Here is a 23,008-nt window from a genome sequence, read left to right on the forward strand (position 1 = left end):
CATTGACAAGGCAGTAGGATGAGACTGGATGGAAACTTGGGATGGGACTTTGTGGACTGGGCTATGGTGGGAAGGGGCCTACTCTGGGTTGGTCAACATCACTGATTTTTTCCCTGGAGTCCAAGGGAATGGATTGTGTTTTCCACTCACCCTGGTATTAGGCATTCCCTGCCCCCTTATTAAAACAAAATCTTTATTGGCGATGGCTACCTATCTAACTTCAGGCTTGATTAAAAATCACTCAGGGTTTCAGTCACAGAAGTAGACATCTTTTCTTCCCCCAGTTTGTGTGTGTGTGTGTGTGTGTGTGTGTGTTAAAACGTACATAAAATTTACAATATTAACTATTTTAATTGCACAGCTCAGTGGTGGTAAATACATTTACATTGTTGTGCGATCATTTCCACCATGTAACTCTTTTCATCTTGTGAATCTGAAATTCTATACTTCCTGAACAATAACGTCTCAGATTCCTGTTCTCCCTTCCCCCAGGCTCTGGCAACCCCATTATACTGGCAACCCAAGTGTTGCTTTTCCATTTTGGCCATTGGGAATACTGCTGCGACGAGTGTGGGTGTACCAATAGCTCTTTGAGATCCCGCTTTCCATTCTTTTGGGTGTATGTCCCGAAGTGGAACTGCTGGGTCGTAGGGTCGTTCTGTGATTAACTTTCTGAGGAACCTGCATGCTGTTCTCCACAGTGGCTGCACCACTTTACATTCCCACCAGCAGTCCACTTGGGTTCCATTTTCTCCACATCCTTGCCAACATTTCTGTTTTGTTTGTTTGTTTGTTTTCTTTCTTTCTAAGAGAGCCGAGGGAGGAGGAGAGAGAGAAAGAGAGAGAGAGAGGATTAATTTTAGGCAGGCTCCATGCCCAGTGCAGAGCCCGAGGTGGGACTCTGAGCTCATGACCTGAGCCAGAATCAAGAATCGGTTGCTTAACTGACTGAGTCACCCAGGCACCCCTCTGTTTTACTGATAGTAGCATCCCAGTGGATGTGAGGTGGTACCCATTGTAATTGTGATTTGCATTTTTCTGATTATTAGTGATGATTTTCTGATGAAAGTTGAGCATCTTTTCATGAGCTCCTTGGCCATTTGTGTATCTTCTTTGGATACTTTGAAGTGGAAATGCTGGATCACAAGGTAGTTCTCTGTTTTTAATTTTTTGAGGTACCTCCGTACTGTTTTCTAGAGTAGGTGTACCAGTTTACATTCCCATCAGTAGTGTGTAAAGATTCCTTTTGTTCCAGGTCCTTGCCAACATTTGTTATTTCTTGTCTTTGATATAGCCATTCAGACAGGGGTGAGGCGATACCTTATTGTGGATTTGGTTTCCCTAATGATAGTGACATTGAGTGCCTTTTCAGGTTCCTGTTGGCCATCTTCTTTGAAAAATGGCCTTTTGAGATCCTCTACTTATTTTTAAGTAGGATTGTTTTTTTCTTGTTGAGTTGTCTGTGTTCTTCATATATTTTGGCAACTACTAACCCCTTATCCGAAAGGTGATTTGCAAATAGTTTCTCTCATTTTTTTAGGATGCCTTTTCATTTTGTTAATGGTTTCCTTTGATGTGTAGGAGCTTTTCAATCTGATGTAGTCCCACTTATTTTGCTTTTGTCATCTTTATTTTTAGCGTCAGATCTAAAAAATCATTGCCAAGGTGATGCCAAGGAGCTTACAGACTGTGTTTTCTTATGGGAGTTGTATGGTATTGGGTCTTAACGTTCAAGTCTTAAATCCATTTCAAGTTGATTTTTGTGTATGGTGTGAGATAAGGGTATGGTTTCATTCCTTTGCATGTGGCTGTTCAGTTTTCCCAGCACCGTTTACTGAAGAGACTGTCCTTTCCCCACTGTATATTCTTGGCTCTTTTTTATATATTGACCATATAAGCATTTTTTTTTTTTTTTGCTTTATTTTGGGGCACTCTATTCTGTTGCATGGATCTCTTGATCTTTTTATGTCAGTACTGTATTGTTTTTGATTACTATAGTTTTGTAATGTAGTTTGAAATCTGGAATCGTGATGCCTACGGCTTTTTCTTTTTTAAAATTGCTTTGGGTATTTGAGGTCTTAGATAGCTCCATACAAAGTTTAGGGTAATCTATTTTATTTCAGTGAGAAATGCCATTGTCAATTAGATAAGGATTGCGTTGAATTTTAGATTGTTTTGAGTAGTATGGGCATTTTAACAGTATTCTAGTCCATGAACACAGAATACCTTTCCGTTTATTTGCATCATCTTTAATTTCTTTCATCAATGATCCTCATTCTGACACGTTGTCAGAAGACCAGGGAAGTAGCCTAACACTGCATCACAATGCCTGCCTCGTTTACTTTGCTTTATCTCATCACATGGGCATTTTATCATCTCACATCATTATAGGAAGAGGGTGAATACAGTATAGTAAGGTATTTTGAGAGAGAGATCATGTTCACATTACCCTTATTATAGTATGTTGTTATACTTTATTGTTAGTTGGTAACATCTTACAGTGCCTTATTTATGAAATAAACTTTATCATAGGTATGTATAGGAAAGAACAGTATATATATATATATAATAGGATTTGGTACTATTTATAGTTTCAAGCTTCCGTTGGAATCTTGTATCTCCTGCAGGTAAGTGGGGACTACTGTACAGGTCTTTTACCTTCTTGGTTAAATTTGATGCGAACATAAATGGGATTTTTAAACTTATTTTTCTTATGGTTTGTTACAGGGTATTGAAATGCAACAGATTTTTGTATCCTGCAACATTACTGAATTAGTTTATTCTAAAGGTTTTTTTGGTGGAGTCTGGGGTTTTTTAAATATGAAATATCATGTCATCTACAAATAGAGACAGTTTTATTTCTTCCCTTCCAATTATGATGCCTTTTCTTTTTCTTGCCTCATTACTAGCTAGGACTTCCACTACTATGTTGAATAAAAGTGAGGGTGTGGACATGCTTATCTTGTTCCTCATCTTAGAGGAAAAGCTTTCAGGTTTTCACTACTGAGTATGTTGTTAGCTTTGGGCTTGTCCTAGATGACCTTTATTATGTTGAGGTATGTTTCTTCTATACCTACTATTTTTGAGAGTTTTTATTAAACATAAATGGATATTGAGTTTCATGCATCTGTTGAGATGATCATACGATTTTTAAACTTCATTTTGTTATGTAGTGTGCTGTGTCGGTTGTTCTGTGGATATTGTACCATCTTTGCATCCCTCCAATAAATCCACTTGATCATGTCGTGTGGACCTTTCTGTGTGTTGTTGAGTTTGGTTTGCTAATATTTTGTTGAGGATTTTTGTATCTGTGTTATCAGGGATATTGGCCTGCAGTGTTCTTGACATTGTCTGATTTTGCTATTAGGGTAATGCTGATCTTATAAAATGAGTTTGGAAGCATTCCTTCTGTTTTTTGGAAGAGTTTGAGAAGGTTTGGTATTAATTCTTTCAGTGTTCAGAGAAATTCATCAGTGAAGCCATCTGGTCCTCGTCTTTTGTTTGGGAGATTTTTAATTACTGAATCATTCTCCTTACTAGTAGTCATCTGTTCAGATTTTCTACCACTTTATGATTCAGTCTTAACAGTTTGTATGTTTCTAAGAATTTCTCTGTTTCTTCCAGGTTGGAAGAAATTTGTTGGAATATAATTGTTCATAGTAGTATCCTAATGATCCTTTCTATTTGTGTGGTATCAGTTGTAATGTCTCTTACACTTCTGATCTTATTTGTGCCCTGTCTCATTTTTTCTTGGTGAGTGTAGCTAAGGGTCTGTCCATTTTGTTTCTCTTTTTCAAAAAAAACGGCTTAGTTTTATTGATCATTGTTATTGTATTTTTAGTCTCCATTTATTTTTGTTCTGATCTTTATTTCCTTTATTCTATTTTTGGGCTTAGTTTTTTTCTAGTTCCTTGAGATGTAAAGTTCGTTTATTTGAGATCTTTCTTGTATCTCTCTTTTTTTTAAAAAATTTTTTATTTATTTATTTGATAGACAGAGATCACAAATAGGCAGAGAGGCAGGCAGAGAGAGAGAGAGGAAGGGAAGCAGGCTCCCTGCTGAGCAGAGAGCCCAATGCGGGGCTTGATCCCAGGACCCTGGGATCATGACCTGAGCCAAAGGCAGAGGCTTTAACCCACTGAGACACCCAGGCGCCCTTCTTTCTTGTATCTTAATGTAAGCATTTATCACTTTGATTTTCCCTTTTAGAATTGCCTTTCCTGCATCCCATAATATTTAGTGTCCTGTATTTACATTTTCATTTGTCTCAAGGTATTTTTTGATTTCTCTTTTGATTTTTTCTTTCACTCATTGGTTGTTCAGTAGTATGTTGTTTAGTCACCACATATTTGTGAATTTTCTGGTTTTTTTTTCCTTCTAAGTCATTGTGGGTTTCATACCATTGTGGTCAGAAAAGATGCTTGATATGATTTCAGTCTTCTTAAGTTTATTAAGACTTGTGGCCCAATACATGATCTATTCTGGAGGATGTACCACATGAGCTTGTATAGAATGTGTATTCTGTTGCATTTTGCTAGAATTTTCTGTAAAGGACTGTTACATTAATCTGCTCTAACATATTACTGAGTAGATTATTCTTGGTCGGAAGTTTTCTTTTAGTCACACCAGTCCCTTCTAGTTTGCAAAATTTTTGCAGAAAATATGCTGATATACTTACAAGGGTTCCCTTGTATATAACAAGCTGTTTTCTTCTAGACACTTTTAAGGTTCTCTTTTTGTCTTTAACTTCCGTCAACTTAATTGTAGTGTTAGTGTGGGTCTCTCTGAATTCATCTTATTTGAATATTCTTGGCTTCCAAATCTGGATGTCTGTTTCCTTTCCCAGATTAAGGAAGTTTTCAGGTATTTCATCAAATAAGTATTTATTTATTTATTTGAAAGATAGAGAACATGAGATGGGGGAGGGCCAGAGGGAAAAGCAGACTCCCTGCTGAGCTGGGAGCCCTATGCGGGACCGATCCTGGGACTCCAGGGTCATGACCTGAGCTGAAGGCCGTCACTTAACCAACTGAGCCACCCAGGCATCCAAGTTGGTTTTTTTTGTTTTTAGATTTTATTTATTTATTTGGCAGAGATCACAAGTAGGCAGAGAGGCAGGCAGAGAGAGAGGGGGAAGCAGGCTCCCCGCCGAGCAGAGAGCCCAACTCGGGGCTCAATCCCAGGACCCTGGGATCATGACCTGAGCCGAAGGCAGAGGCTTAACCCAGTGAGCTACCCAGGCGTCCCCCACCCCCCATTTTTTTCTAAGAGAGTTTCTTTCTTTCTCTCTCTCTCTCTCTCTCTCTCTATTTGTCAGATAGAGAGAGTGAGTGTGCACACAAGTGGAGGGATCTGCAGGGAGAGGGAGAAGCAGACTCCCTGCCAAACAGCCAGACACAGGGTCGATCCCAGGACCCTGAGATCATAACTAAGCCGATGGCAGATGCTTAACCCGCTGAGCCACCCAGGTGCCCCTCATCAAATAAGTTTTATGTCTTTTTCTCTCTCTTCTCCTTCTGAGTCACTTTATATTGTGAATATCGGTCTGCTTAATTTTGTCCCATAAGTCCTTTAGGGTATCTTTACTGTTTTTCATTCTTTTTTCTTTTAACTGTTCTGGATGAGTTTCACTGCCCTGTCTTCGAGTTTGCCAGTGATTTCTTCTGCTTGGTCTAATCTGCTGTTGAATCCCTCTGTTGTGTTTTCCAGTACATTTATTGTGTTCTTCAATTTTGTGATTTCTGTTTGGCACTTTCTTATATTTTCTTTCTCTTTGTTCAAGTTGTCACTTTGTTCATGCACTGTTCTCCTTGCTTCGGTGAGCATCATTATGTTTATCATTTTGAAAACCCTGTCTGGTAAATCACTTGTCTCCATTTTGTTAACATCTTTTTCTGAGGTTTTATCTTATTCTTTCATTTGGAATATAGTTCTCTGTTTCTTCTTCATCCTCGACTGTCTGTGTTGGTTTGCATGCCTTAGATAAAACAACTACTTCTCTGGGTCTTGAAGGAGTGGTGTTGCGTAGATGAACCTTTTTGTTCATCCTTGCTCTTGCTTTTGGCTGTCTCTGAAACCACTGTAATTGTCCAGGCAGCCTACTTTGTTCTTAGCAGCTCTTAGTAGTTCAAGATCTGTCAGTGTCCCAAAGGGGAGGATCTCAGGCAGCAGCTAGATGCAGGGCTTACCGGAAGCCAGAACCTCAGGTAGCAGCTTTTAAAGTATGCAGATATACCTCCTTTGAGGGAAGACTGGGAGATGGGCATTTGCATCTTTGAAGAAATCCTAATAGTCCTCTTTCTTGGAAAGACTGTGCATTTCTGTCTATGCCTCTCTGCTGTTCCCTGGTATGGTAGCCCAACTGTTTTCTGTTTGTTATGGTGCTATGTGATCTGCAAGTGTAAGCTTCACTGGCCACCAGAACCAGACATTCGAGGGGTGTTCCCTGGGTGGTAACTGCAAAAACCAGGGCTGCAGATGTGTGCATAAGCTGCTTTCTGGGAGACACTGGAAACCTGGAGTGAGGCAGAGGGAGAGTGCAAAGATGATACCAGTTAGCCTCTGCAGTCTTTGGGAGGTATTTCAGTTGTTCCTAGATATGTGTTAAATTAGAAGCTCACACCTCGGGCTGAACTTTTAAGATAGACAGATGAACCTTTTTCACAGAAAGACTGGGCATGATTCACTCAGCTGCCTCTCTGCTGGCTCCTGAGGGGTTAGCCATGGTGGGTCCGTGCAAGCCGTTGAAGTACTGTTTCTCAGTTTGCTATAGCACTGTTGGTCTTGTGGACATTAGCCCCGTCCTTAGGTGCCCATTCCTTAGGTACAGGTCTTAGAAGTTAGGGTGCCAGATGTGGCATTCATATCCTTCCCTCCTCAGGGATGGTAGTTGTGATTTCCCTCCCGATTGTGGGTCACCATACCAGAGGTGGGGTCTCTGGTGAAATTGTGTCTCTATCTCTCCTACCTGTGTCAGTGTGTTTTTCTCATTTGCCTGATGTGTAGGAGCTGCTCAGCTAGTTTTTAGATTTCTTTCGAAGGGAATTGTTCCATATGTAGCTGAACGTTTAGTGTGTCCGTGAGAGGAGTTGAATTCAGGATCCTTCTATCTTGGAGTGAAACCCTGAATGGTTTCTTTCTGTACAAATTTTTAAACTTTCATGAGGTCCAGTTTCTATAATTTTGTTGTTGTCTGTGCCCTTGGTGTTTTCTCTTAGATGGTTGCCCAATCCAATGTAAAGCTTTTGTGCCATGTTTTTTTTCCCAAGAGTTTTATTGTTTTGGATTGTAAATTTAGGTTCTTGATCCATTCTGAGTTTTGTACGTGGTGTTACATAAGGGTCCAACTTCATTCTTTTGCTATAGACATTTACTTTGCCTAGCACCATTTCTTGAAAAGCCTGTCCTTTTCCTCATTGAATGATCTTGGCACTTTGTCAAAAATCACTTGACCATGTTCATGAGGGTTTATTTCTGGGCTCTGTATTCCATTGGTCTCTGTGTCTGTCTTTATGCCAGTATCACATTGTTTTGATTACTGTAGCTTTGCGTAGTAGGTTTTAACATCAGAAAGTAAGAGTCCTGGGGCACCTGGGTGGCTCAGTGGGTTAAAGCCTCTGCCTTCAGCTCAGGTCATGATCCCAGGGTCCTGGGATTGAACCCCGCATCGGGCTCTCTGGTCAGCGGGGGGCCTGCTTCCTCCTCTCTCTGTCTGCCTCTCTGCCTACTTGTGATCTCTGTCTGTCAAATAAATAAATAAAATCTTAAAAAAAAAAAAAAAGAAAGTAAGAGTTCTTCCAGTTCTGTTCACCTTTTTCAAGATTTTCATTATTTGTGATCCTTTGGGGTTCCATATGGATTTTAGAATGTTTTTTTTCTGTTCCTGCAAAAAAATGTCATTGGATTTTCCTAGGGATTACATTGAATCTATAGATCACTTTGGGAAATAATGACATTTTGACAATATTAACTCTTCTAATCCATGAATATAAAATGTGTTTCCATTTATTTATGCCTTTGATTCTTTCAACAGTGTTTTGTAGTTTTCATTGTGTAATCTTTTTACCTCTTTTTAATGCTATTGTAATTGGAATTGTTTTTGTAATTTTCTTTTTGGATTGTTCTTTATTGGAGTATAAAAATGCAACTGATTCTTGTGTGTTAACTTTGTATCCTGCTACTTTGCTGAATTATTAGTTTGAACAGCTTTTTCTGTGGTTTTTAGGATTTTCTACATAACAAGATTATATTCTTTGCAGACAGATAATTTTACTTCTATTATTTATTTTTTGTGTGATTGCTCTGGCTAGACCTTCTAGTGCTGTGTTCATCAGAAGGGGTGAAATTAGGCATCCTTGCATTGTTCCTGATCTTGAGGAAAAGCTTTTAGATTTCACCACTAAGTGTTATGTTTGCTATAGATTTTAGTATATGGTTTATATCATGTGGAGGTAATTTCCACAATTTCTATTATGTAGAGTATTTTTACCATAAAAGTGTGCTGACTATTGTCAGTTGCTTTTTCTATATCAATTGACTTGATCATGTGGTTCTCTCCTTTATTTTGGTGATGTATATATATTACATTGTTTTTTTTTTTTTTTTTTTGGTATGTTGAACCATCCTTGCTTTCCAGGAATAAATGCTACTTGGTCATGGTATATACTGCTTTTATTATTATTTTTATTTATTTGTTTTTTAATAGTACATTTCACCTTTTTAAAATATTGTTAAAGTTTATTTATCTATTTTAAGTAATGTCTACACCTAGTGTGGGGCTTGGACTCACAACCCCAAGATCAAGAATAGCATGTTCTTCCAACTGAGCCAGCCAGGCACCCTGGCGTATACTGCTTTTAATGTGCTGCTGAATTCTGTTTGCTTATATTTGTTGAGGATTTTTGTATTAGGATTCCTAAAGGAAATCAGTCTGTAGTTTTCTTACACTGTTTTCAGCTTTGGAATCAGAGTTACGCTGACCTTCTAGAATAAGTAAGATGTAAGAAGTGCTTTTCAGTTTTTTCAAAAAGTTTGGGAAAGATTGGTGTTAGTTCTCCTTTAAAGATTGGTAGAATTCACTTGAGAGCCCTGAGATTGTTGGGAGATTATTGATTACTGATTCAACTTCCTTACTAGTTTATGTCTGCTCAAACTATTCTTCGTACTACTCTCTTATTATACTTCTTATTTCTATTGAATTGGTATTGATTGTCCCCATGTTAATTTCTGATTTTAGTAATTTGAGTCTTTTTTCCTTAGTCCATCTAGCTAAATGTTTGTTGATTTTCTTTTAAAGATTTTATTTATTGGTCAGAGAGGGAGCACAAGTAGGTGGAGTGGCAGACAGAGGGAGAAGCAGACTCCCGCTGAGCAAGGAGCCCAATGCAGGACTCGATCCTAGGACCTTGGGATCATGACCCGAGCCAAAGGTAGACGCTTAACTGATTGAGCCACCCAAGTGTCCCATGATTGTTAACTTTGTTGCTCTTTTTGAAGAACCAACTTTTGGCTTTTTTTTTTTCCCTCCTATATTTCTGTTTTCTGTTTTAATTTTCTCTGCTCTAGTTCTTTATTTCTTTCTTCTAGCTTTCCTCTAGCTTCTACCTTCTTCTAGCTTCTAGCTTTCTTCTAGCTTTAGTTTGTTCTTTTTCTAGTTTGTTAAGTTGTGAATATAGGTTGTCGATTTGAGATCTGTCTTGTTTTTTAATATGAGCATTTATCGCTATGTTTCCCCTATCACTACTTTGGCTATATCCTGTAAGTTTTGGTATGTTTTGTTGTGTTTTCATTTGTTTCTGAGTAGTTTCTAATTTTCCTTGTGATTTCTTCTTTGATCTTTGGTTGTTAAAAAGTGTGTTGCTGGGACACCTCTGTGGCTCAGGTCATGATCCCAGGGTCTTGAGATCAAGCCCACATCAGACTCCCTGCTCAGCGGGGAGTCTTCTCCCTCTCCCTTTGTCTGCTGCTCTCCCTGCTTGTGCCCTCTGTCTCCTTCTCTCTCTGACAAATAAATAAAATCTTAAAAAAAAAAAAAGTGTGTTGTTTAGGGGTGCCTGGGTGACACAGTTGGTTAAGTGTCCAACTCTTGATTTTGGCTCAGGTCATGGTCTTAGGGTTGTGAGATCGAGCCCCAAGTTGGGTTCCTGCTGGGCCTGGAGCCTACTTCAGATTCTCCCTCTTCCTCTGCCCCTCCCTGCCCCTCTGTAACTGCCTCTCTCCTTACCTCTTAAAAAAATGTGTTGTTTAATTTTCACAATTTTGTGCATTTTCTTTTTGTTACTCAATTCTGTTCATCCAGGTGTGGTTGGAGAAGATTCTTTGATATTTATCTTTTAAAATCTGAGATTTAATTTGTGGCCTAATTTAGAGTCTTTCTGGCAAATATCTCATATGCACTTGAGAAGAATGTGTACTGCTGCTTTTGGGTGGAGTGTTCTGTATGTGTGTGTTAGATCTAGGTGGTTCTTGGTTATTGTGTTAAGTCCTCTGTTTCCTTAACCTTCTTTTTGGTTGTACCCCCCCCCTTTTTTTTTTTTTTTTTGACAGAGATCATAAGTGGGAAGAGAGGCAGGCAGAGAGAGAGGAAGGGAAGCAGGTTCCCTGTTGAGCAGAGAGCCCGGTGCGGGACTCGATCCTAGGACACTGAGATCATGACCTGAGCCGAAGGCAGAGGCTTTAACCCACTGAGCCACCCAGGCGCCCCTTTCTGGTTGTTCTATCCATGATCGTGGGTGGGGCACTGAGGTGTAGAAATGTTGATCTCTCCCTTTAAATTCTCTGTTTTTTGTATTGTGTATTTTGATGGCCTGTCATTTGGTGCGTAAATGGTTATAATTGTTATCTTTTTGCTGTATTGAGCTTTTTATCAATACATTTTTTGTGTTTTGTAAGCTTTTTTGTTTTAAGGTCTATTTTGTCTGCTATTAGTAGAGCTGCCTCTGCCCAGTGCTGGTTTTCATTTGTATGGAATATCCTTTTCTGTCCTTTCACTTAACGCCTGTTTGTGTCTTTGAATTGCAAGTGAGTCCCTCACAGAGAGCCTAGAGTCAGATTGTACATGTTTATCCATCCTGTCAATCTTTGTTTTTTGATGGGAGGGTTTAATCTGTTTGCTTTTACAATAATTATGGATCAGGAGGGACTTCTGTCACTGTGCTATTTGGCTTCTACATACCTTTTAACTTTTTTTGTCCCTAATAGCCTGCATTCTTGTTATCTTCTGTGTCCAGTTGATTTTTCATAGTGAAATGTTCAAATTCTTTATTTCCTTGCTTGTATATTGTATAGTTGTTTTCTTTGTTGTTACCATGGGGATTACACTTAACATTCTAAATTTAGAACCTTCCAATTTTAATTTGTAGCAGCTGAATTCAATAACATACAAACCTCTGCTCCTTTACAGCTCCTTCACACCTGTTTCGGTTGTCGATGTTGCAAAATTACTTCTTTATACTCTGTATGTCCAAAAAACATAAATCAGTAGTTCCTTTGTGTTTTAAGATTTTATTTATTTATTAGAGAGTGAACGAGAGCAAATGAGAGAGAGCATGAGCAGGGGCAGGGTGGCAAAAAGAGAGGGAGAAGCAGGGAGCCTAATGTGCGGCTCTGGATCCCAGGACTCTGGGATCATGACCTGAGCCGAAGGCAGACGCTTAACCTGCTGAGCCACCCAGATGCCCCAGGTCATGATCCCTGGGTCCTGGGATCAAGTCCCGCATCCCATCCGGCTCCCTGCTCATTGGGGAGCCTGCTTCTCCCTCTCTGCCTACTGCTGCCCCTGTCTGTGTGCGCTTGCTCTCTCTCTCTCTGTCAAATAAATATATAAATCTTTAAAAAAAAGTCTTAGTCATCTAAATAACATGAAGAGAAGATAGTTACAAACCAGAGTTAGAGTAATTCCTAGCTCTTACATTAGTAATTTTTTCTTTACATGTATCACTCTCTTAGATAATGTTGAAACAAGAAGCACAGTTGAAACAATAGTTACAGATGGTGGTGAAAATAACAGTGACTTTTATAGTTGCTCATGTATTTGCGTTTTTTTTTTTTTTTTTTTAAGATTTTGTTTAAATTTATTTATTTGACAGAGAGAGATCACAAGTAGGCAGAGAGAGAGAGAGGGAGAAGCAGGCTCCCCACCAAGTGGAGAGCCTGATGTGGGCCTCTATCCCAGGACCCTGAGATCATGACCTGAGCTGAAGGCAGAGGCTTAACCCACTGAGCCACCCAGGCGCCCATGTATTTGTGTTTGTTGAGATCTTTATTTCTGCATGTGCTTCAGGGTGCTGTCAGGGTACTGTCCTTTCAGCTCGCGGGACCTCGCAGGACGCCCCTGAGCATGACTGCAGGGCAGGGCAGGCTAGTGGTCCCAGAGTCTCCCAGCTGTTGTTTTATCTGGGAATGTTTTGAGTTCTCCCTCAATTTTGAAGGACAGTTTTGCCACATTTCAGATTCTTGGTTAACAGTTTTTTTCTTTGAGCATTTTGATGGTACTTGTCCACTGTCTTCTGGCCTCCAAAGTTTCTGATGAGAAATCTGCGAATAACTATTTGCATAATTAGTATTAATGATCCCTTGTTTGGGATGATTCATTTGTCTTGCTGCTTTGAAGATTTGGTCTTTGTCTGTTGATCTGATTTGTCTGTTGTCTTTCCCGTCCCCCCCCCCTTTTTTCTATTTAATGTGTCTCAGTGGGTCTCTTTGAATTCATCTTACTTGGGGTTCCTTGAGCTTCTTGGCTCATTTGTGGTTTTAATCCAACTTGCGTAATTTTCAGTCATTATTTATTCTCTCTGCCCCTTTTTTCCCCTTTTCCTTTTCTGGGACTCCCACAATGTATATATCGGTCCTTTTGCCGCTGGCTTATAGGTCTCCAAGGTTCTGTTCACATTGTGCCAGTCTTTTTTCTTTCTGTTCCACAGCTGTGATTATTTCCATTGTTCTCTCTTCAAGTTCAGCAGCTCTTCTGCCTGCTCAGATCTGCCTTTGCATCCCTCTAGTGAATTTTTTATTTCAGTTGCAATTCTTTTCAGACCCAGAATTTCGTTTTGGTTTCCATTTGGGTTTTCTGTCTCTTTGTTGACATTTTCATTTTATTTACATTGTCTCCTTGACACCTCTTTCTTCACACCTTTAGTTCTTTAATCATCTTCTTCTTCTTCTTCTTTTTTTTTTTTTAGAAGGGAAGGGAGGGGCAGAGGGAGAAGGAGAGCGAGAATCCCAAGCAGGCTCCACCTGCTGTTAGCGGCTCGACGTCATGACCTGAGCTGAAATCAAGAGTCAGACACTTAATTTATGGAGCCACCCAGGTGCCCCTTCCTTTACTTCTTTAATTATCTTTAGAAATCGATACTTCAAAGTCTTTGTCTGATTCATTGGCATTTAAGTCTTTCTTGGGGACAGATTTTGTTGGATTGTTATTTTCCTTGGAATGGGCCACACTTTCCTGTTTCTTTGTGTGTCTTCTGATTCTTTCTTGGACTCTGGACATTTGATTTTAATAATGTGGTAACTCTGGAAATAAAAATTCTCCTCTTTCCCCCTTGTTTGCTGTGGGTTGGTTTGTTTTTTGTTTTTTGTTTTTTTAATTGTTGTAGGCTGTCTCTGTGTGGAAGATCAGCCTGAGGTATAAACGAAATGTCTTCTTTCTTTTCTGAGCCTTTCCTTGGGCGTGTGCAGTCACTTTTTGATTTTTCCCTGTATATGCAATTTCTGAGTGTTCTGGCTTTTAATGTCTGGCTTCTGAAATGTGAAAGGTTAAAAAGGAAAGGAGGGCAGAGGAGCGCTGACCCTTTAAGTCTCCTGGTGGTCACTTCAGCTTAAGGTGGAGGGGCTTGCAACCATGGTGTGTGTGTGTGTGTGTAGCAGCAGCAGCGGCGGCTGCTTGCCTCTTTGCCCCTCTGTGATCAGAAGTAGAGCTCAGAGCATAGATTCCCAGTATTTGGGAGACAGAGTACTTTTTACCCTCCATGCGTCCTGCAGGCTTTGTGTAAACTGTTCTAGAAACATGTACACAGCTGCCTGCCATTTGGCTGGGGGGTGAGAATGGATAATGGCTGCTGTGCTAAGAGGTGAAATTGATAGCAGTGAACAGTGGAAGCCTTCCCCTCCAAGCTGCAAGCTTTCAGAGGACTCCAGAGTTTTCAAATTGTCAGCATTAGACAGATTCTGCCAATGCAGTGGTTGTCTAGGTGGGGAGACTGTTTCCTGGTACTTACCACTCTGCCGTCTTCCCAGAATCCCTCTTCCCTCTCATTTTAAAACCTTTTTTTTTTTTTTTTCCAAATCAATTTTAAGTTTACAAAACTGAGAGGAAGGTATCAAGATTTACCACTTTCTTTCCTCACAGTTGCACTGCCTCTCCCATTATCAATGTCATTCACCACAATAGTACACACTTTTTTTTTTTAAACCAAGGATGAACCTGCATTGACACATCGTCACCCCCATAGTCCACAGTTCATGCTTACTCTTGGCATTGTCCATTGTGTTGGTTTGGACAAATGTATAAGGACGTGTATCCATCACTGTGGTGTCATACAGAATATTGTCATTGCCCTAAAAATCCACTGTGCTCTGCCTCTTTGTCCGCATTCCAGTGCCTGGCAATCACTGATCTTTTCACGGTTTCCATAGTCTTGCCTTTTCCAGAATATCATATAGTTGGAATCGCATGGTTCCGTATTGGTTTGTACTTTTCAGATTGGTTTCTTTCTCGTAGAATGCATTTAAGATTCTCCGTTTCTTTTCTTGGCTTAGAAGCTCATTTCTTGTTCGTGCTGAATAGTATCCCATCATCTGGTTGTACCACAGAGCATCCATTTACATACTTGAAAGACATATTGGTTTCTTCCAGGTTTTGGTGATTAAGAATAAGGTTGCTGTAAATATGCATGTAGAGATTTTTGTGTGGACATGATGATTCAGCTCCTTCCAGTAAATAATAAGCATGGCAGCTGGATCAGATGGCAATAGTATGTTTAGTTTTGTAAGAAATTGCTAAAAAAGGAAAAAAAAGAAAAACCTGCCTAGGTGTCTTCCAAAGTGGCTGTACCATTTTGCATTCCCACCAGCAATGAATGAGAGTTCCTGTTCCACATCCTTGCCAACGTTTGGTGTTTTCTGTGTTCTGGATTTTAACTATTCTAATAGGCGTGTAATAGTATCTCATTGTTGTTGTTTTAGTAAATCTCTAGAATTCATCTAGCATAACTAAAACTCTATGTCCTTTGACCACTTTCTTCTCTCTTCTGCTCCTCAACCACTGTTCTGTTCTCTGCCTCTTTGAGTTTGACTGTTCTCTGTATTTATTTATTTTTGAAATACAGTTGACACGCAGTATTGTACAAAATACTGATTTGACAAATCTACATTATGGTATGCTCATAGGGTAGCTTTCATCCATCACATTCATTATATTCTCTTTTATTCCTGTGACTTCTTGATTCCATAACTGGAAGCCAGTATCTCCGAAGGCCCCTTTACCCATTTTTCCTGTCCCCTCACACCCCTCCCCTTGGCAACCATTAGTTTAAGTTCTTTGTATTTATGAGTCTCTTTCTGCTTTTGTTTGTTTATTCATTTGTTTTCTAGATTCCACATATCAGTGAAATCATGTTATTTGTCTTTCTCTGTCTTATTTCATTTAGCATGATAGCCTCTAGGTCCATCCATGTTGTTGTAAATGGCAAGAGCTCATTCTTTATGGCAGAGTAATATTCCACTGTGCGTATATATACCACATCTATATCCATTTGTCTGTTGATGGACACTTGGGCTTCTTCCGTATCTTGGCTATTGTAAATAATGCTGCAGTAAACATAGGGGTGCGTATATCTTTTCAAGTTAATATTGTTGTTTTCTTTGGGTAAATACCGAATAGTGGAATTATTGAATTGTATGGAATTACTGGATTTATTTTTTGAGGAACCTCCATACTGTTTTCCACCGTGGCTGCACCAGCTTGCATTCCCACCAGCAGTGCACCAGGGTTCTGTCTTCTCCACATCCTTGCCAATGCTTAATTCTTGTCTCTTTGAGTCTACCATTCTAACAGGTGTGAGGTCTTATCTCATTGTGGTTTTGATTTGCATTTCGCCAATGATGAGTGCATCTCATTGAGCATCTTTTCATGTATCTTGTTGGCCATCTGTGTCTTCTCTGGGAAAAAAATGTCTATTTGGGTCATCTCATTCTTAAGTTGGATTATGTTTTGGTGTTGAGTTGTATAGGTTTTTATGTATTTATATAATAAATATTAATCCTTTTCGTAATCCTGTATTAATCCTTTATAGGCTATAACATTTGAAAATATCTTCTATTCAGTAGGTTGTCTTTTTGTTTTGTTGATGGTTTCCTTTGCTGGCAAAAGATTTTCATTTTGGTGTGCTCCCCAAAATTTTTTTATGTTTTTATTACCCCTCTACTGAGGAGACATATCTAAAAATATGTTACTAAGGCTGATGTCAGAGAAATTACTTGCTAGGAGTTTTATCATTTCATGTCTCACATTTAGGTCTTTAATCCATTTTGAGTTTATTTTTATGTATGGTATAAGAAATTGGTTCAGTTTCATTCTTTTGTACATAGCTGTCTAGTTTTTCCAGCACTTTTTGGTGAAAGGCTTTTCTCCCCATTGTATATTCTTGCCTCCTTTGTCATAGATGATGTGACCATATAATTGTGGGGTTATTTTTGGCCTCTCTATTCTGTTTCACTGATCTATGTGTCTCTTTTTGTGCCACTGTCATTCTGTTTAGATTACTACAGCTGTGTAGTATATATTGAAATCTGGGATTGTGATGTCTCCAGCCTTTTTTTTTTTTTTTTTAAGATTTTATTTATTTATTTCTGAGAGAGAGAGAGTACATGAGCACAAGCAGGGGAGGGGGTAGAGGGAGAAGCAGACTTCATGCTGAGCAGGGCCCAATGCAGGGCTGGATCCCAGGACCCTGGGATGATGATCTGAGCTGAAGTCAGAGGCTTAACTGACTGCACCACCCAGCCATCTCTCTAGCTTTGTTCTTTCTCAAGATTGCTTTGGTTTTTCAGGGTCTTTTTTAGTTCTCTACAAATTTTAGTATTGTTTGTTCTAGTTCTGTGATACATGCTCTTGGTATTTTGATAAGGATTTCATTGAGTCTATAGATTGCTTTGGATAGTATGGACATGTTAACGATATTAATTTTTTGAATCCATGAACGTGGAATATTTTTTCATTTGTGTCATCTTCAATTTCTTTCATTGATTGTTTTATTGTTTTCAGAGTACAGGTCTTTTACCTCCTTGGTTAAGTTTATTCCTATTTTTTTTTATTCTATTGGTGCAATTATAAATAGAATTATTTGCTTAATTTGTCTTTCTGCTACTATGTTATTAGCATATATAAATGCAGTGGATTTCTGTGTATTAATTTTGTATTCTGCAACTTTACTGAAATTAGTTTATTCTGATAGTTTTTTGAAAAGGTAGAGTCTTTAGGATTTTCTGTGTAGAGTATGGTACCTGCAAATAGTGATGGTTTACCTTCTTACCGATTTGGGTGTCTTTTTTTTTTTTAATTTTTTTATTAACATATAATGTATTATTAGCCCCAGAGGTACAGATCTGTGAATTGCCAGGTTTACACACTTCACAGCACTCACCATAGCACATACCTTCCCCAGTGTCCATAACCCAACCACCCTCTTCCTACCCTCCTATCTCCGGCAACCCTCAGTTTGTTTTGTGAGATTAAGAGTCTCTTATGGTTGGTTTGGATGTCTTTTATTTCTTATCTGATTGTTGGACTTCATCTCCATGTTGAATAATAGTGGTGAGAGTGGACGTCCTTGTCTTGCTCCTGATCTTATAGAGGGGCTCTATTTTTTGCCATCAAGTATGATGTTAGCGGTGGGTTTTTCATATAGGACCTTTATTATGTTGAGGTATGTTCTAACACAGGGAGAGTTGTTTGTTACCATGAAGAGATGTTAAATTTTCCCAAATGCTTTTTCTGTGTCTATTGAGATGATTGAGATTTTTATCCTTTGTGTTCTTAATATGTATCACTTTGATTGATTTGTGAATATTGTGTCATTTGTGTGCCCCGGAATAAATCCAGCTTTATTGTGATGCATGGTCCTTGTAATGCGCTGTTGAATTGGTTTGCTAATACTTGGTTGAGGATTTTCACATCTGTGATCATCAGGAATATCGGCCTGGGGTTTCCTTTTTTTGTGGTGTCTTTGACTGGTTCTGGTATTTGTTTTTTCTATGTTGTTGTTTAACATGGAATATATTTGGTAGCTTTCCTTTTTCTTCCCTTTTTTTGGGCGGGGGGAGTAGTTTGAAGAGAAATAGGTCTTATCTTTTCTTTAAATGTTTGGTAGAATTCATGTGTGAATCTGTCTGGTCTTGGACTTTTTTTGGTAGTTATTTGATTACTGATTCAATTGTGTTATTAGTAATTGGTCTGTTCAGATGGTCTGTTTCTTCTTGACCCAGTTTTAGAAGCTGGAATGTCTCCATTTCTTCGAGGTTGTCCAGTTTGGGGGCACGTAGTGTTTGCTGGAGTCTCTTCAAGTCCCTTGTCTTTCTGTGGTGTCAGTTGTTGTTTCTCTTCATTTCTGATTGTGTTTAGTTGGGTCCTCTCTTTTTTTCTTGATAAAGAGTTATCAGTTTTAAAGAAATATTTTTAAAGAACCAGCTCTTTATTTCATTCATATTTTTTAGTCTCTGTTTCATTTATCTCTGCTGTGATCTTTATTATTTCTTTGCATTTACTAACCTTAGGCTTTGTTCTTGAAGTTCCTCAAGGTGTAAGGTTAGTGTGCTGGTCTGAGGTTTTTCTTGAACTTAAGGTAGGCCTATATTACTATAAACTTCCCTTTTAGAACTGCTTTTGCTGCATCCCAAAGACTGTGGACTGTTGTGTTCGCATTTTCATTTGTCTCCATGTATTTTTTTATTTCCCCTTTGATTCTTCATTGACCACTGGTGGCTTAGTGGTGTGTTGCTCTCCTTACAGCCTCTTGTTGGATCTATGCCTTTGTTACTACGGAATGCCTTTCTTTTTCTCATGTCACAGTCTTTGTCTTAAAGTTTATCTGAGTATTGTTTTCCTGCCTTTTGTTTGCGTGGGAGCCTGCTTGCGGCCATTTGCATGGATTGCCCTGAGACACCCCAGCGTGCACTGGCCTTGGCTCCTGACACCGCCCCAGGGCTCCGCCTGCACTGAGCACCCCAGGCCTTCTGGCTCACAGGCAGTCTGGCTTCATCTGGCCTGCCTGGGCACGTTCTTTGCAGGCCGCAAGGGAGGGGCAACATTTCCTTTCAAAACGGTGAAAGGGAAAAACCTACAATAGAGAATACTCCACCTGGCAAGGTTATCATTTAGAATTGGAGGAGAGATAGAGTTTCCCAGACAAACAAAGTTAAAGGAATTCACCACCACTAAAGCAGCCTTGTAAGAAACATTAAAAAGATTTCTTTAAAATGGGGGGAAAAAGCTATAATTAGAAGTAAGATAATTATGAGTAAAAAAATGTAGTGTATGTCAACATATACATAAAATGTGGTAGGAGTACAAAGTTCTTTTAGAATGTGTTTGAACTTAGGTGACCATCAACTTAATATAGACTGCTATATACTTAGAATGCTATATATGAACCTGATGGTTACCACAAACCCAAAACCTGTAATACACAAAAAATAGAAAGCCAAGCTTAACATTAGGGAAGGTCATCAGTCACAAGGAAAAGAGTACAGGAGAAGAAAGGAACAGAGAAGAATGATTAAAAATAATAGAAACAATTAAAAAAATATAAGTATGTACCTATCAATAATTACTTAAATTTAAAATGTACCTGGTCTAAATGCTGCAATCAGGAAACACAGGGCAGTGCAATAAAATGGATAAACAACACCCAGGGGTGTCTGGGTGGCTCAGTCAGTTAAGCCTCATACTCTTGATTTCAGCTCCAGTCATGATCTCAGGGTCGTGAGATCAAACCCTGCGTGGGGTTCTGCCCTGGGCGTGGAGCCTCCTTAAGATTCTTTCTCTCCCTCTCTCTAAAACAAAAACGAGCCATCGAGATACTGCCTACAAGAGACTCCCTTTAGACCCTGGCAGGGCAGCTGGAGCTGAAGCGGGTACAAGCCGGGGTGGTCCCAGGGTGCTCGGTGCAGAGGGCATCCCGGTGGGGTGGCTGCAACTATGGCCTGTGTGGGCCATGGTATCCCAGGGTGCTTTGTGCAGGGTTTAGCTTGGGGTAGCTGGAGCTGAGACAGGGTGTGGGCTGGGGCATCCTGGAGTACTCGGCATGGAGGGGGCCGTTGCAGGACTGCTGAGGCTGAAGTGGTTTCAAGCTGCGGTGTCCCGGATGCTCGGCAAGTTGGGGTGCCCTGGTGGGGCAGCTGGAGCTGAGCCAGGGTGCAGGCTGGGGTGTCCTGGCATGCTATGTGTAAGGGGTACCCTGGTGGGGTGGCTAGCACAAAGCAGGTGGGAGCTAGGAGTTCTTCGAGTGCCCTGAGCTGGGGGTGCCCTGGCAAGCCTTCTGGGGTCCAAGTGGTATGGGCCTAGTGTGTTCCAGGGTCCTTTGTGACTGTGTCACCTTGGTGAGATGGCTGCAGCTGTAACAGCTAACCGGGGGCGTGGGGGTGTGCTGTCCTGGGGCTGCCCTGGTGGGACGGCTCAGCCTGGGATGGGTGAGAGGCCTGGGGCCCACGGACAGGGCAGGACAGCCATGGTGCCTGAGTCTTGCTCTTGTCTGTGCTCTCAGGGTGGAGGGGACCATAAACTGTGGTGCTCAGCAGCCCTTTTGTCCAGAGGAAGTTCCAGCAGCTCCCCTGCTGTTTGGCAGGGTTCTAGGGCTGGTTCCTTTATATTGTTGCTTTTTTATTTTTAATTTTAATTTTTATTTTTTTTTAAAGATTTTATTTATTTGACATAGTGATCACAAGTAGGCCGAGAGGCAGAGAGAGAGGGGGAAGCAGGTTCCCCGCCGAGCAGAGAGCCCAGTGTTGGGCTGAATCCCAGGACCCTGGGATCATGACCTGAGTTGAAGGCAGAAGCTTAACCCACTGAGCCACCCAGGCACCCTATTGTTGCTTTTTTAAAGTGAGGTTTTTTCTTTTTTTAACTGTGCCTCAGCATAGACAAATCTGCTCATGGTCCCTCAGGACGGTTCCTCCCCAAGGCAGTTCGCAGAGTTGGTGGTGGGGATTCTGAACCTTGGTTTCCAACTCTGTCTCTGTCTTTCATGATGCTTTCCAGTTGGTCGTGCAGAAACTGTCCAATCAGCCCTTAGTTCTTCAGGAGGAATGACTCTGTAAGTAGGTGTAGGTTTGGTATGTCTGGAGAATGTGAGCTCAGGTCCTCCTTATTGCCATCTTGGACCAGAACCCATTTTGTTTTAATTGGCATTTCTCTGATGACCTATGACGAGGAACATCTTTTTATGTGCTTATTTGGCATCTCTGTATCTTTGGTGAGGTGTCTGTTAAGATGTTTGGCCCTTTTTAAAATTGAGTTTTGATCGACATACAGTATTATGTTTCAGGTGTATAACACAGTGATATCTGACATTAGTATACATCGGGAGATGGTCACCAGGAGAAGTCTAGTTACCATAATCTGTCACTTTACAGTGTTAATACAATATTATTGACTGTATTCCCCATGCTTGTGAGTTATTTTTACCTGGAAATTTGTACTACTTAATTCCCTTCACCTGTTTCACCCCTGCCAATGCTCCTCCCCTCTGGCAACCACCAGTCTGTTTCTGTGAGTCTTGGTTTTGTTTTTTGGATTCCACACATAAGTGAAATCGTGGTGTATTTGTCCTTTCTGTCTTACTTATTTCATTTAGCTTAATATCCTTAAGGTCCATCCATGTTGGAAGGGGCACGATTTTTATTTATTTATTTATTTATTTGAGATGGGGTGGCCAAGGGAGAGGGAAAGCATCCCAAGCAGACTTCCCACAGAGCCTGGAGCCCAACACAGGGCTCGATCTCAAGATCCTGAGATCACGACCTGAGCCAAAATAAAAGTCAGTTGCCTACTCACTGAGCCACCCAGGTACCCTATTTTTAAATGTATTTTATGTTTTTAATTTAATGATTGAGTAGTATTCCATTGTGTGTGTACAACAAGTGTCCAAAAACAGATGAATGGATTAAAAAAACTGTGTGTGTGTGTGTGTGTGTGTGTATATGTGTGTATGGAATATATATAGTGTGTGTATATATATATTGTGTGTATTGTATACCTTTTATTTCTTTTTCCTGCCTCATTGCTGTGCCTAGGACTTCCAGTACTATGTTGGTTGGAAGCGGGAATATTGACTATCTTTGCTTTGTTAAGCTTTCACTATTGAGTATGATGTTAGCTGTGGGTTTGTCGTACGTGACCTTTTTTATGTGAAGGTTCATTCCCTATGTATGCATTTTGTTGAGATTTTTTTCATAAGTGGATATTGAATTTTGTTAAAATCTTTTTCTCTGTTGAGATTATATGAAATTTACATTATATTTAGTGTGATATATCTATCATGTTAATTTGTGGGTGTTGAGCTATCCTTGAATCCCTAATAAACCCCACTTGGCCATGGTATATGATCCTTTCAATGTATTGTTGAACTCAGTTTGCTAATATTTTGTTGAGAATTTTTGCATCTGTATTCATCAGGGATATTGGCTTGTAGCTTTCTGTTTTGTGTGTGGTGGTATCCTTGTCTGTTTTTGGTATCAGGGTAGTGCTGGCTTCATAAAATGAGTTTGGAAGCTTTCCCTCTTCTAAAGTTTTTTGGAAGAATTTGTGAAGGCTAGATACCCAGTATTCATATTCTTGGAATTTTTTGGTAGAATTCACCAGTGAATTCTGAACAGTGAAGTGTCTGGTCAAGTGACCGATGCCATTCATCCAAAATCAAAGAAATGTACACGTGAAAAGGCCCAATTCTGCTGTAGGTGAATTATTCCTCAATAAACTGGACTTTAAAAATGTGTCTATCCTTTGACCCAGCAA

The 23,008-nt window shown here is 39.9% G+C and overlaps 1 protein-coding gene across 1 annotated transcript in view; it reads left to right on the forward strand.

Moving 5' to 3' along the window:
- USP35 (ubiquitin specific peptidase 35) overlaps nt 1-23,008 on the forward strand; it is a gene marked incomplete at its 5' end in the record, with an annotated part of 45,550 nt that overhangs the window by 10,037 nt on the left and 12,505 nt on the right. The gene's annotated exons all lie outside the window — the stretch shown is intronic.

Source organism: Martes martes (assembly GCF_963455335.1).
Source record: "Martes martes genome assembly, chromosome: 10".
NCBI lineage: Eukaryota > Metazoa > Chordata > Mammalia > Carnivora > Mustelidae > Martes > Martes martes.